Source organism: Crocuta crocuta, unplaced genomic scaffold (assembly GCF_008692635.1).
Source record: "Crocuta crocuta isolate KB4526 unplaced genomic scaffold, BGI_CrCroc_1.0 scaffold72, whole genome shotgun sequence".
In the NCBI taxonomy this organism is placed as follows: Eukaryota; Metazoa; Chordata; class Mammalia; order Carnivora; family Hyaenidae; genus Crocuta; species Crocuta crocuta.
In genome coordinates this window covers 1,021,366-1,030,048 of record NW_027529427.1, presented here as the reverse complement: position 1 = coordinate 1,030,048, position 8,683 = coordinate 1,021,366, and the positions used below count along the sequence as shown (strand labels likewise).

Sequence of the window (8,683 nt, the reverse complement as noted above, 5' to 3'; positions counted from 1 at the left end):
CTATACACAACATACATCAACACAGACAAATTTTTAATTTTTTTTTATCATTTGTTTTTGAGAGAGAGACAGAGTACAAGTGGGGGAGGGGCAGAGAGAGAGAGGGAGACACAGGATACAAAGCAGGCTCCAGGCTCTGAGCTGTCATTACAGAGCCAGATGTGGGGCTCAAACCCACAATGTGAGATCATGATCTGAGCTGAAGTCAGACACTTAACTGGCTGAGCCACTCAGGCGCCCCAACATAGATAGCTTTTATTTCACTCATATGTCTAAAGCTTCTTACTGATATTTGCAATCTTTTGGAGGCTATAGGCTAGATTTGGTGCAAGGGAACTTCTATCACACTATATTTTATTTTATTTTATTTTATTTATATATTCATTTATTTTATAGCACTGTATTTTAAAAAGCTTCTTTCCCCTTCTTATTTTGTCTTCAGTCTCTGTGTGCAGTGTTTTGGTTATCTTCTGGGTGTTTATATTTAAAAGACAAGATAAGATTTACAATTTCAAAAGACAGAAAGAATGTAAGTTTGTGCCCTTGGCATTTTGGAATAATTGCTACTTAAATTCCTCTTGTTTTAAGGGTTGACAGCCTGGGGCATTTCATCCCTTCCCCAAACCCACCCCCTGACCCACCACAGCATCTTCGGCACAGTCATCATCACTTTCTTAGGGATTCTACCTCTTAGCATCCCAACCAGGCTTTGTCACGGGCACTCAGACCCTATTCGTTGTCCTCCTGGATTTCATAAATGACACACTAAGGTTTCCAAATTATGACTCTACTCTCCCGCCTTGTCAGCCAACCCCGAAGCCAGCAGAGCAGTGGAAACTTCATGCCTTTCTCTCACCATAACTCTTCTTTCAACTCTAACTCAAGCTTCAGTCTCTAGTTGGGTATTGGGGGCCACCTATACGGCGTACAGGATGGGCCAGCCCATAATGGCCGACTTTGGTCCCTGTCTTTGTTACAGTATACAAGGCAGTTCTTTAAATAAGTACATCAAACCCACCCGTGTTTTCAGGGTATATGCACACTGTTGCGGAAATCTGGTCTGGATCACTGGCAGAAGAACCAAGCGCCACTCAGAGATCTTGGAAGGGAGGAGGTTTATTTTACACCAGTGGGCTCAGAGCAGAGGAGATCATGCTTCAGAGGTCTGAGCCCAGAGCATCAGCAGAGGGAGTAATTTATAGCCTGTTACTTCTGCATTCCTCATTACTGCATGAGACAAGCAGTGTGGGAAGAAGAATCTGGAAGAGGGAGCCTTTGATCAGGGACAGGTATTTCCTTATGAGTCTTGCCGGCCATCTTAAAACAGATTTTTTTCCCTATCAACACTCCTGTGATGATCTACAAACCTCTAAACATAGAATAAACATAGAAGCCACCTCTCCCAATGGCACAGAAGTCAATGGCCAATATGGAATTTCCTACTCAGGTGCCTCTTTCCCAAGGCCCATTTCTTTGGTCTCCTCACTGGTGCTTCAATTGTTGGTTTCAAAATTGGTCGTATATGTAGTAGGCAGGGAGACACTGAAGAGGTAGTCCTTTCCAGATTGGTAAGTGGCAGGGTTTTATAAGCAAGAGAACATACTTAAAAGTCTCATCTTGGATGCCCTCAAGATGAGTAGATCTGTGCACCTATTTGCCAAATCTTAGAGGTTTATATAGAGGCCTTAACTGGGTTTAGTCCCATCTACTGTCCAGAAAGTCTCAGCACACTTGTATCTCAAAGCTGTGTCCTTGCAGCAGCTTCTGGGAATAAGGAAGGCAAGCCGGATGCACGTTCCAAAGCCAAGGTGAGGGAGAGGGCCCTCCAACTGCCAGCTTGCCAGTCAGCCCAAGGCCATGTTCTCTCGATGATCTCCCCCAATGCAAAATCGTACCCACTTCAGCTCTGGCCTATTCCTGAAAAAGAAATGTTCAAATATAGTCTGAAAGCTCCTAACACAAAAAAGCACCAGAGCAAGGCTCAGAGGGGCACCAGCCTGCACCCTCCAGACACAGGGAAGAAGTAATGAGCTCATTGGGCTCACTGGGGACCTCCACCAGGTATCTTTGCTCCTGGGGGTTATCAGGGACCTCCTTTGGTTTCCTCTTCTAACACCAGGACTAGTAAAAGATAATGTGAAGCATGTTAAAATTTTTAAGAGTTTATTTTATTTTATATTTGAGAGAGAGAGGGCGCAAGTGAGCAAGGGACAGAGGGAGGTGGGAAGAGAGAGACAGAAATGGGGCTCAAGCTCACCTGAAGCAGGACTCAAAACTCACGAACCATGATAACCAGGAGAACCTGAGCCAAAGTCAGATGCTTAACTGACAGAGCTACCCAGATGTCCCAAGAGTTTATTTGAACAAAAATTAATTTGAATTGGACAGCACCAAACTCAAAGTGGTTAAGAGTACTCTACCCACAGAAACTCTGGAAGAGATTGTTCTAGAGAAAAGGCCAAAATAAGGAAATTAATTGTTTAGTCACTTAAAGTTGATCTGGCTGTTTGTGATTGACTGTCCTTAGCTTTCAATTTTGTAATCTTGAGACATTTAGGGGCTGATTTTGGTTTGCTTATGGAAGCAATCTAATCTAATCCTCAGTCTAATGACTCCCTTGTTTAGTTAATTTTTCACATTTTATGCAGACTTATGAAGGGCTCCAAGGAAGAATGGTAAGAAAATGGGTAGTTATCAAACTTTAGTGCATAAAAATTATCCAGTGCTCGTGAAAGATGCTTGTGTTCCTTCTTTGGGGATTTCAACTTCGCATGTCTGTGATGGGGATAAGAATTTGAACTTTGCATGGAGGTCTTACTTAGGAAATGTAGGCTTTTGTGGGGCGCCTGGCTGGTCCATTTGGTTAAGCATCTGAATCTAGATGTCAGCTCAGGTCTTGATCTCAGCCCCATGTGGGCTCCGTGCTGGGTGTGAAGTGTACTTTACATAAATAAATAGATAGATTAAAAAAATAAATGCAGGCCTTCTTACTTTATCCCAATATTTTTCAGACTTGAGTGTTTCCAGAATCCCCTGAGGATATGATTGCTAGATAAGATATAGAATGGTCAAAGAAATTTGAATTTCAGATAGGTAACAGATTAATTCTTAGTACATCCCAAATAATGCAATATTTGTGAGAAATCTTTAAAAAAATGTTAATGTTTATTTTTGAGAGCCTGTATGAGCAGGGCGGAGGGGCAGGGAGAACCCGAGACACAGAATCCCAAGTAGCTCGAGGCTCTGAGCTGTCAGCATCCAACTCACCAGCTGTGAGATCATGACCTGAGCCAAAATCAGAAGCCCAACCGACGGAGCCACCCAGGCGCCCCTATTTGTGACAAATCTCAGCTGCTGTTTTAACTGAAATGCAAATGTCCCTTTTCTCCAACCATTGCTGAATACTTTCATTATTTAAGAAATTTTTTTTTTTTAATTGGAGAGAGAGAGAGAGCACATGAGTGGGGCAGAGGGGAGAGTGAGACGGGGGCGGGGAGGATCTCAAGCTGACTCCATGCCCAGCATGGAGTCCAACACAGGTCCCCATCCCGTGACTCTGGGATCATGAGTTAAGCCAAAATTAAGAGTCAGGTGCTCAGTGGACTGAGTCACCCAAGCGTTCCCATCACGGCATACTTTCACATCGGTTGTTTGAATCTTCCTTGAGTCAGATCTATGTGACGCTGTCTCTTTTGTCTTTTTAGGAAATTTCACAATGCATAATCTCATCAGTTTTCTTTATCACTGGTTCTCTTTTTAACCTTCTCGAATCTCTCCTCCCTCTAGGGTTACCTCAATAACTTACTGGGTAACAAGACACCCGAGAAATGGCTAATCTGCCATACTTTTACCTTGTTTCTTTGTTCTTCCTTTTACTTTCCCACCTGCTCCATTCTCTCCCCCCTCCTCTGCTCTCCCGTTTCCTTCTTAGGTCTGTTTCTCTGCCTTTGTCCCAGTTGCCCTTCTCAAAATTTCTACCAGGGCTCTCTCTTTTCCACTTTGTTCCCTCTTTTTCTGTTTTCCTTGTCTTCCTTTTCTTTCCTCCCTGCCTTCTCTCTGAGGCTTCCATGTCAAAATTAAGCTCAGTAGGAAAAAAAAATTAAGCTCGGTAGAAACAACTTAGGGCACTAGGAACCAGCCTGTCACGGTGTGTTCCAGAAGGCGATTCTGTTCTGCCGGTCCCTTTGCTGGAGCAAGTTCTCAGCCCGGTGAAAGGAGGGCTTCAAGAAACAATTGCATCGCCTGAGGACCTGATGGGGAGGGTGATGGATAGCACTGCAGTTACGACTCAGAGAACTGCAGGGAGAGGAGGGGAGCCGCTGCCGAGCAGGGAGCAGGGCGAGGGGAGGGGGTGGCTGGGAGAAAGAGCCAGTCAGGAGGAGCTTATGAAAGGGGAAGAATATATACTGGCTGTGTATGGTGCGTGGAAAAGACCTTTCTGCAGATATTGTGTCTTTGTGAGCTGACTGCAGAGGCCATGTGCATGCCGAATGCATGTGAATGTATGTGTTGCTGATTGCGGATCATGGGTCTGTGTGAACTGCTGACTGCGAGAAACGGGAATGTATTGTTGAAAGGATTTTGCAGTCAGAGTGCTTGTTTGTGGTTTTGTGGTATGTGGGACTGACTTTTTGCCAAATGCACTGTTCCGATTCCAGCTCTGAAAGTTTTTAGTAGAAGTCTGGCTGGCTAAGCCAAGAAACAACAAAGTTCGAAGGAAGTATGGGGGGCAACATGAGATGGGGATGAAGAGAGCTGTCGCAACAAGAGAGAAGAAGGGAGATTTTTTAAAAGGCAGAATGAGAAAGCAAAAGAGTAAACAATAGAAATTCTCTCCTCTGAAAAGACAGAACTTTGATGCGAGGGAGGAGGGGAGAAAAGTAACATTCTTCCAGGTATAAGCATTATATATATCCCTAGTTCTTCTTGTACTTTGGCGAGATAGTTCCTAGTTTTTCTCTCCTTTCTTTCTAGACACGGTGTATCTTGACACGTATGTTACAGGTATATTGCGGTTGTACCAGGGGTTTATTTTAAAACCTAGTTATCCAAATGGGAGCGTTAACAGTTCTTAAAAGAGAAAAAAGAGGGTTCGTTTTGTTGATAGGAAAGCTATTGGGCAGAAGGGAAGGACATTCGGTTTTGATCAGAGATTGATTGAATAGGATCAGAGAATTGCCGTTGTGGTGATTAAAAAAGTAACGTGAGATGCATGACATGGTCCCAAAGCAGGGCTGTTGAAACACATCCTAACATGGTTATTGTTATCATGACAATTGTTAACAAAATTCAAGAGGGGCTCCTTACACCTGGAATGAAATATGTAACTTGGGCGTAAGAACTTCTAAATCTAAACAGATACACAGAGGCATCATAACTTTGAACTTGGATGTGGGCTGGGAGGGAAGCCTCAGTTGGGAACATCCCAGTTCTGCTTTGCTGCTCAAACTCTAACTGCGTATATTCGGTGATTTCTAACTGCAGCCATTGTAATGTCTTTCACAGCTCTTTACTCACGTCATTCTTTAAACCCAAGTAGTTGGAAATTATTATGATTACATTTCCAATGCCACTTTTGCTCCATTCATTAATGTCTTTTGTTTCCTTCAGCCATCTTTTCCTCCTTTTCTTTCTACTATTTTTTTTAAATCTGCCTCTCTCCTTTGTTATTTCCTCCTCTCCATCATGTTCCCCTGGATTTGATTAAAATTCTCTTTCACTTCTTGCTTCACCTGTCTCTCCTTTGTCAAAAATATTTTTCAGGCGGGTCTTTCTCCTCATTCCTTTCTCTGGTGTCTTTGTCTCCAGCAGAGGGGGTCTGATGGTGATGGGAGGTAGGGATGAGGCCTGGGAGAACGCGGGCTGGGAGGGGGAGGAGGAAGTGGTGCTTCAGCTGTTTCTGTAATCAGCCTATGAAAGGCTGATTTAAGCTCGCCTCTGTAAATTCCTCGCCTCTCGTCCCACAGTCTGCCCCTCCAAAGAGTCTCTCTACTTTGCCACCTTAAATTCCACCTCCGCTCCCCCCACCACGTTTCTCGGGTGACATCACTTTCTGCCAGCTGTGACTGCTGGGACGCTGACCTACTTTTGCCCTCTCTGTTAGGCACTAAACCCTCCGCTAACCTCTGAGTTGCTGCTAACCCCTTTTGGCCCCTGTGTGTCAGCTGGTCCCTTTTTAAGCCTTCCAAACATTTCATGGTCTCCCATGAGGCAGCAGTTTTGTTTTTAGTATTTAAACTTTGAGGAAAAGCCTAATCAAAAAAGCTCTATGACTTACGTGAATTCGTTTATGACTTAAATGGATGAGTACTTTGTTAATCAAAATGGAAGGTCTCTGTAGTTGGAAAATAACATGTATTAATTTTTGTTTTGTTTTTTTAATGTTTTTATTCATTTCTGAGAGAGAGGGAGACAGCGTGAGCAGGGGAGGGTCAGAGAGAGGGGAGACACAGAATCCGAAACAGGCTCCAGGCTCTGAGCTAGCTGTCAGCACAGAGCCCGACGCGGGGCTCGAACCCACGAACTGTGAGATCATGACCTGAACCGAAGTCGGACCTCAACTGACTGAGCCACCCAGGTGCCCCTGTTGAATCTCTATAGTTATGCTTGGCTAATGGATTCTTTTGTGTCAAATTCTTTTTTTTTTTTCTTTTGAGAGAGAGAGCGAGAGAGTGGAAGTGAGCAAAGGGCAGAGAGAGAGAAGTGGGAATCAACCAAAGTGGGACTTGAACTCACACACCGTGAGACCATGACCTGAGCCAGTCAGATGCTTAACCTGACTGAGCCACACAGGTGCCCTGTGACCAATTCTAATATATGTATTTGCAAATGTTTTGTACATGACCTTGGAGACATAAGCCAAAGTAGCAGGCATTGATCTATGGATAAAATTTTACCTACAGTTGTCCCTGCGTATCCATGGGGGATACATTCTAAGACACTCCCCCACCCCCCGGCTGTGGATGTCGGAAACTACGGGTAATATTGAGGCCTATATATATTGTGTTTTTCCTATACATATACTCCTATGATAGTGTTTAATTTGCCAACTATATAGGGAGATAAAACTAATAATAAAATAGACCAATTATAACAATATACTGTAATAAAAATTATATGATCTCTCTGGCTTAGTTGGTTGAGTGTCCAATTTCAGTTCGGGTCATGATCTCATAGTTTGTGGGTTGAGCCATTCATCGAGCTCTGTGTTGACAGCTCAGAACCTAAGGCCTGCTTCGGATTCTGCTTTGGATTCTGTGTCTCCCTCTATCTGTGCCCCTGCCCCTGCACACACTCTGTGTGTGTGTCTCCCTCTCTCTCAAAAATAAATAAACATTTAGAAAAAAAATCTTGTGCTGTCTTCCCCTTTTCTTTGTGATGACGTAAGATGACAGAATGTGAGGAGATGAAGTGAGGTGAATGATGTGGGCACAATGACATAAATTAAGTTGTATTGATAGGATTATCTGCTTCCTGACCTCACTTGACTGGGGGTAACGGAAACCCCAGAAATCAAACCCACAGGTAAGGGGGTACTACTGTACTAAGAAGTGGAGGGAAACTGCAGAAAAAACCCTAATTTCATAGCTTTTGGAGGGGTTATAATAAATGATTAGGAACATGTACTGTGATGATCCTTGGATGGAAATTATGGTTGTGCCTCTTCCTTGGCTGTGTGAGCTTGGACAAGTTACTCAGTCTCTCTGTGACTCAGTTTGCTCANATATATGTTCTAAGGACATTCCATGTTCTAAAATATTTTAGGTTTATTATGAGACTAGGGACAGATATATAATTATATGTTTCAATTGATTTTGTGGTAATTTTCTCTTGCCTACATTTTTAATTCACTATTTCTGTACTCAGCAAGCCAGTATTATAGATCCTCTATCTTAGTCTAAGTTGTCTATTCTGATTGTCCAGAGAAGTTCTGGGTCACAAGTAAGAGGGTCTGGAACCTAGGTATTAGAGATTTGTCTAGTAATACCATTGTGTCACTCAACACAGATTTCTCCTTTTCCTTTTTTCTTTCTCTTCCTTTCTCGTCTGGCTTTATCGTGCTGTTAGGATACAACTCACATTGAAAAGGACTTAGAGAAAAAAATCAAGGAGTTTGGGAATTCAGGTGGAGTTGACAGAGCAAGGTTAAATAAAAGCAAAGAAAAGTAAAAAAAAAAAAGCAAAAACAAAAAATTACTCAATGATCAACGCAGGTTTGAAAAGCCAAGAGAGAAAAAATGATTTTAAAAAAGAAATGAGGGGCACCTGGGTGGCTCAGTTGGTTAAGTGTCCGACCCTTGATTTCAAATCAGGTCTTGATTTTGAATCAGGTCTTGATTTTGAATCAGGTCTTGATTTCATGGTTTTTGTGGATTCAAGCCCTGTGTTGGGCTCTGTGTTCACAGCATGGAGCCTGCTTGGGATTCTCTCTCTCTCTCTCTCTCTCTCTCTCTCTCTCTCTTTGCCCCGCCCACACATGCTTCTGTGTGTGCTCTGTCTCTCTCAAAAGTAAACTCTAAACAAAGAAAAGAAAAAAGAAAAAGAAAAATGAATACAGCAGGTAACAATTTGGACAGAATAGATATAGATTGCTCTGTTTCTTTGCACTGAGGATAGCTACAAGAACTTACTCTTAAACAGGGCTCCACAGTCTAACTTTGTCTTTTTAAAACTTTAAAAAAAA

The 8,683-nt window shown here is 42.9% G+C and overlaps 1 protein-coding gene across 5 annotated transcripts in view; it reads right to left on the bottom strand.

The window, feature by feature from the left end:
- MFAP5 (microfibril associated protein 5) overlaps positions 1–8,683 on the bottom strand; it is a 49,830-nt gene that overhangs the window by 32,157 nt on the left and 8,990 nt on the right. The window contains exon 1 of one of the 5 annotated variants that reach the window (XM_077758964.1): positions 7,988–8,030. The exons of the other annotated variants lie outside the window; for them this stretch is intronic. The gene's annotated coding sequence lies outside the window, so the exon portion shown is untranslated. Of the gene's footprint in view, positions 1–7,987; positions 8,031–8,683 lie in introns of those variants that run through there. 5 annotated transcript variants of the gene reach the window in all.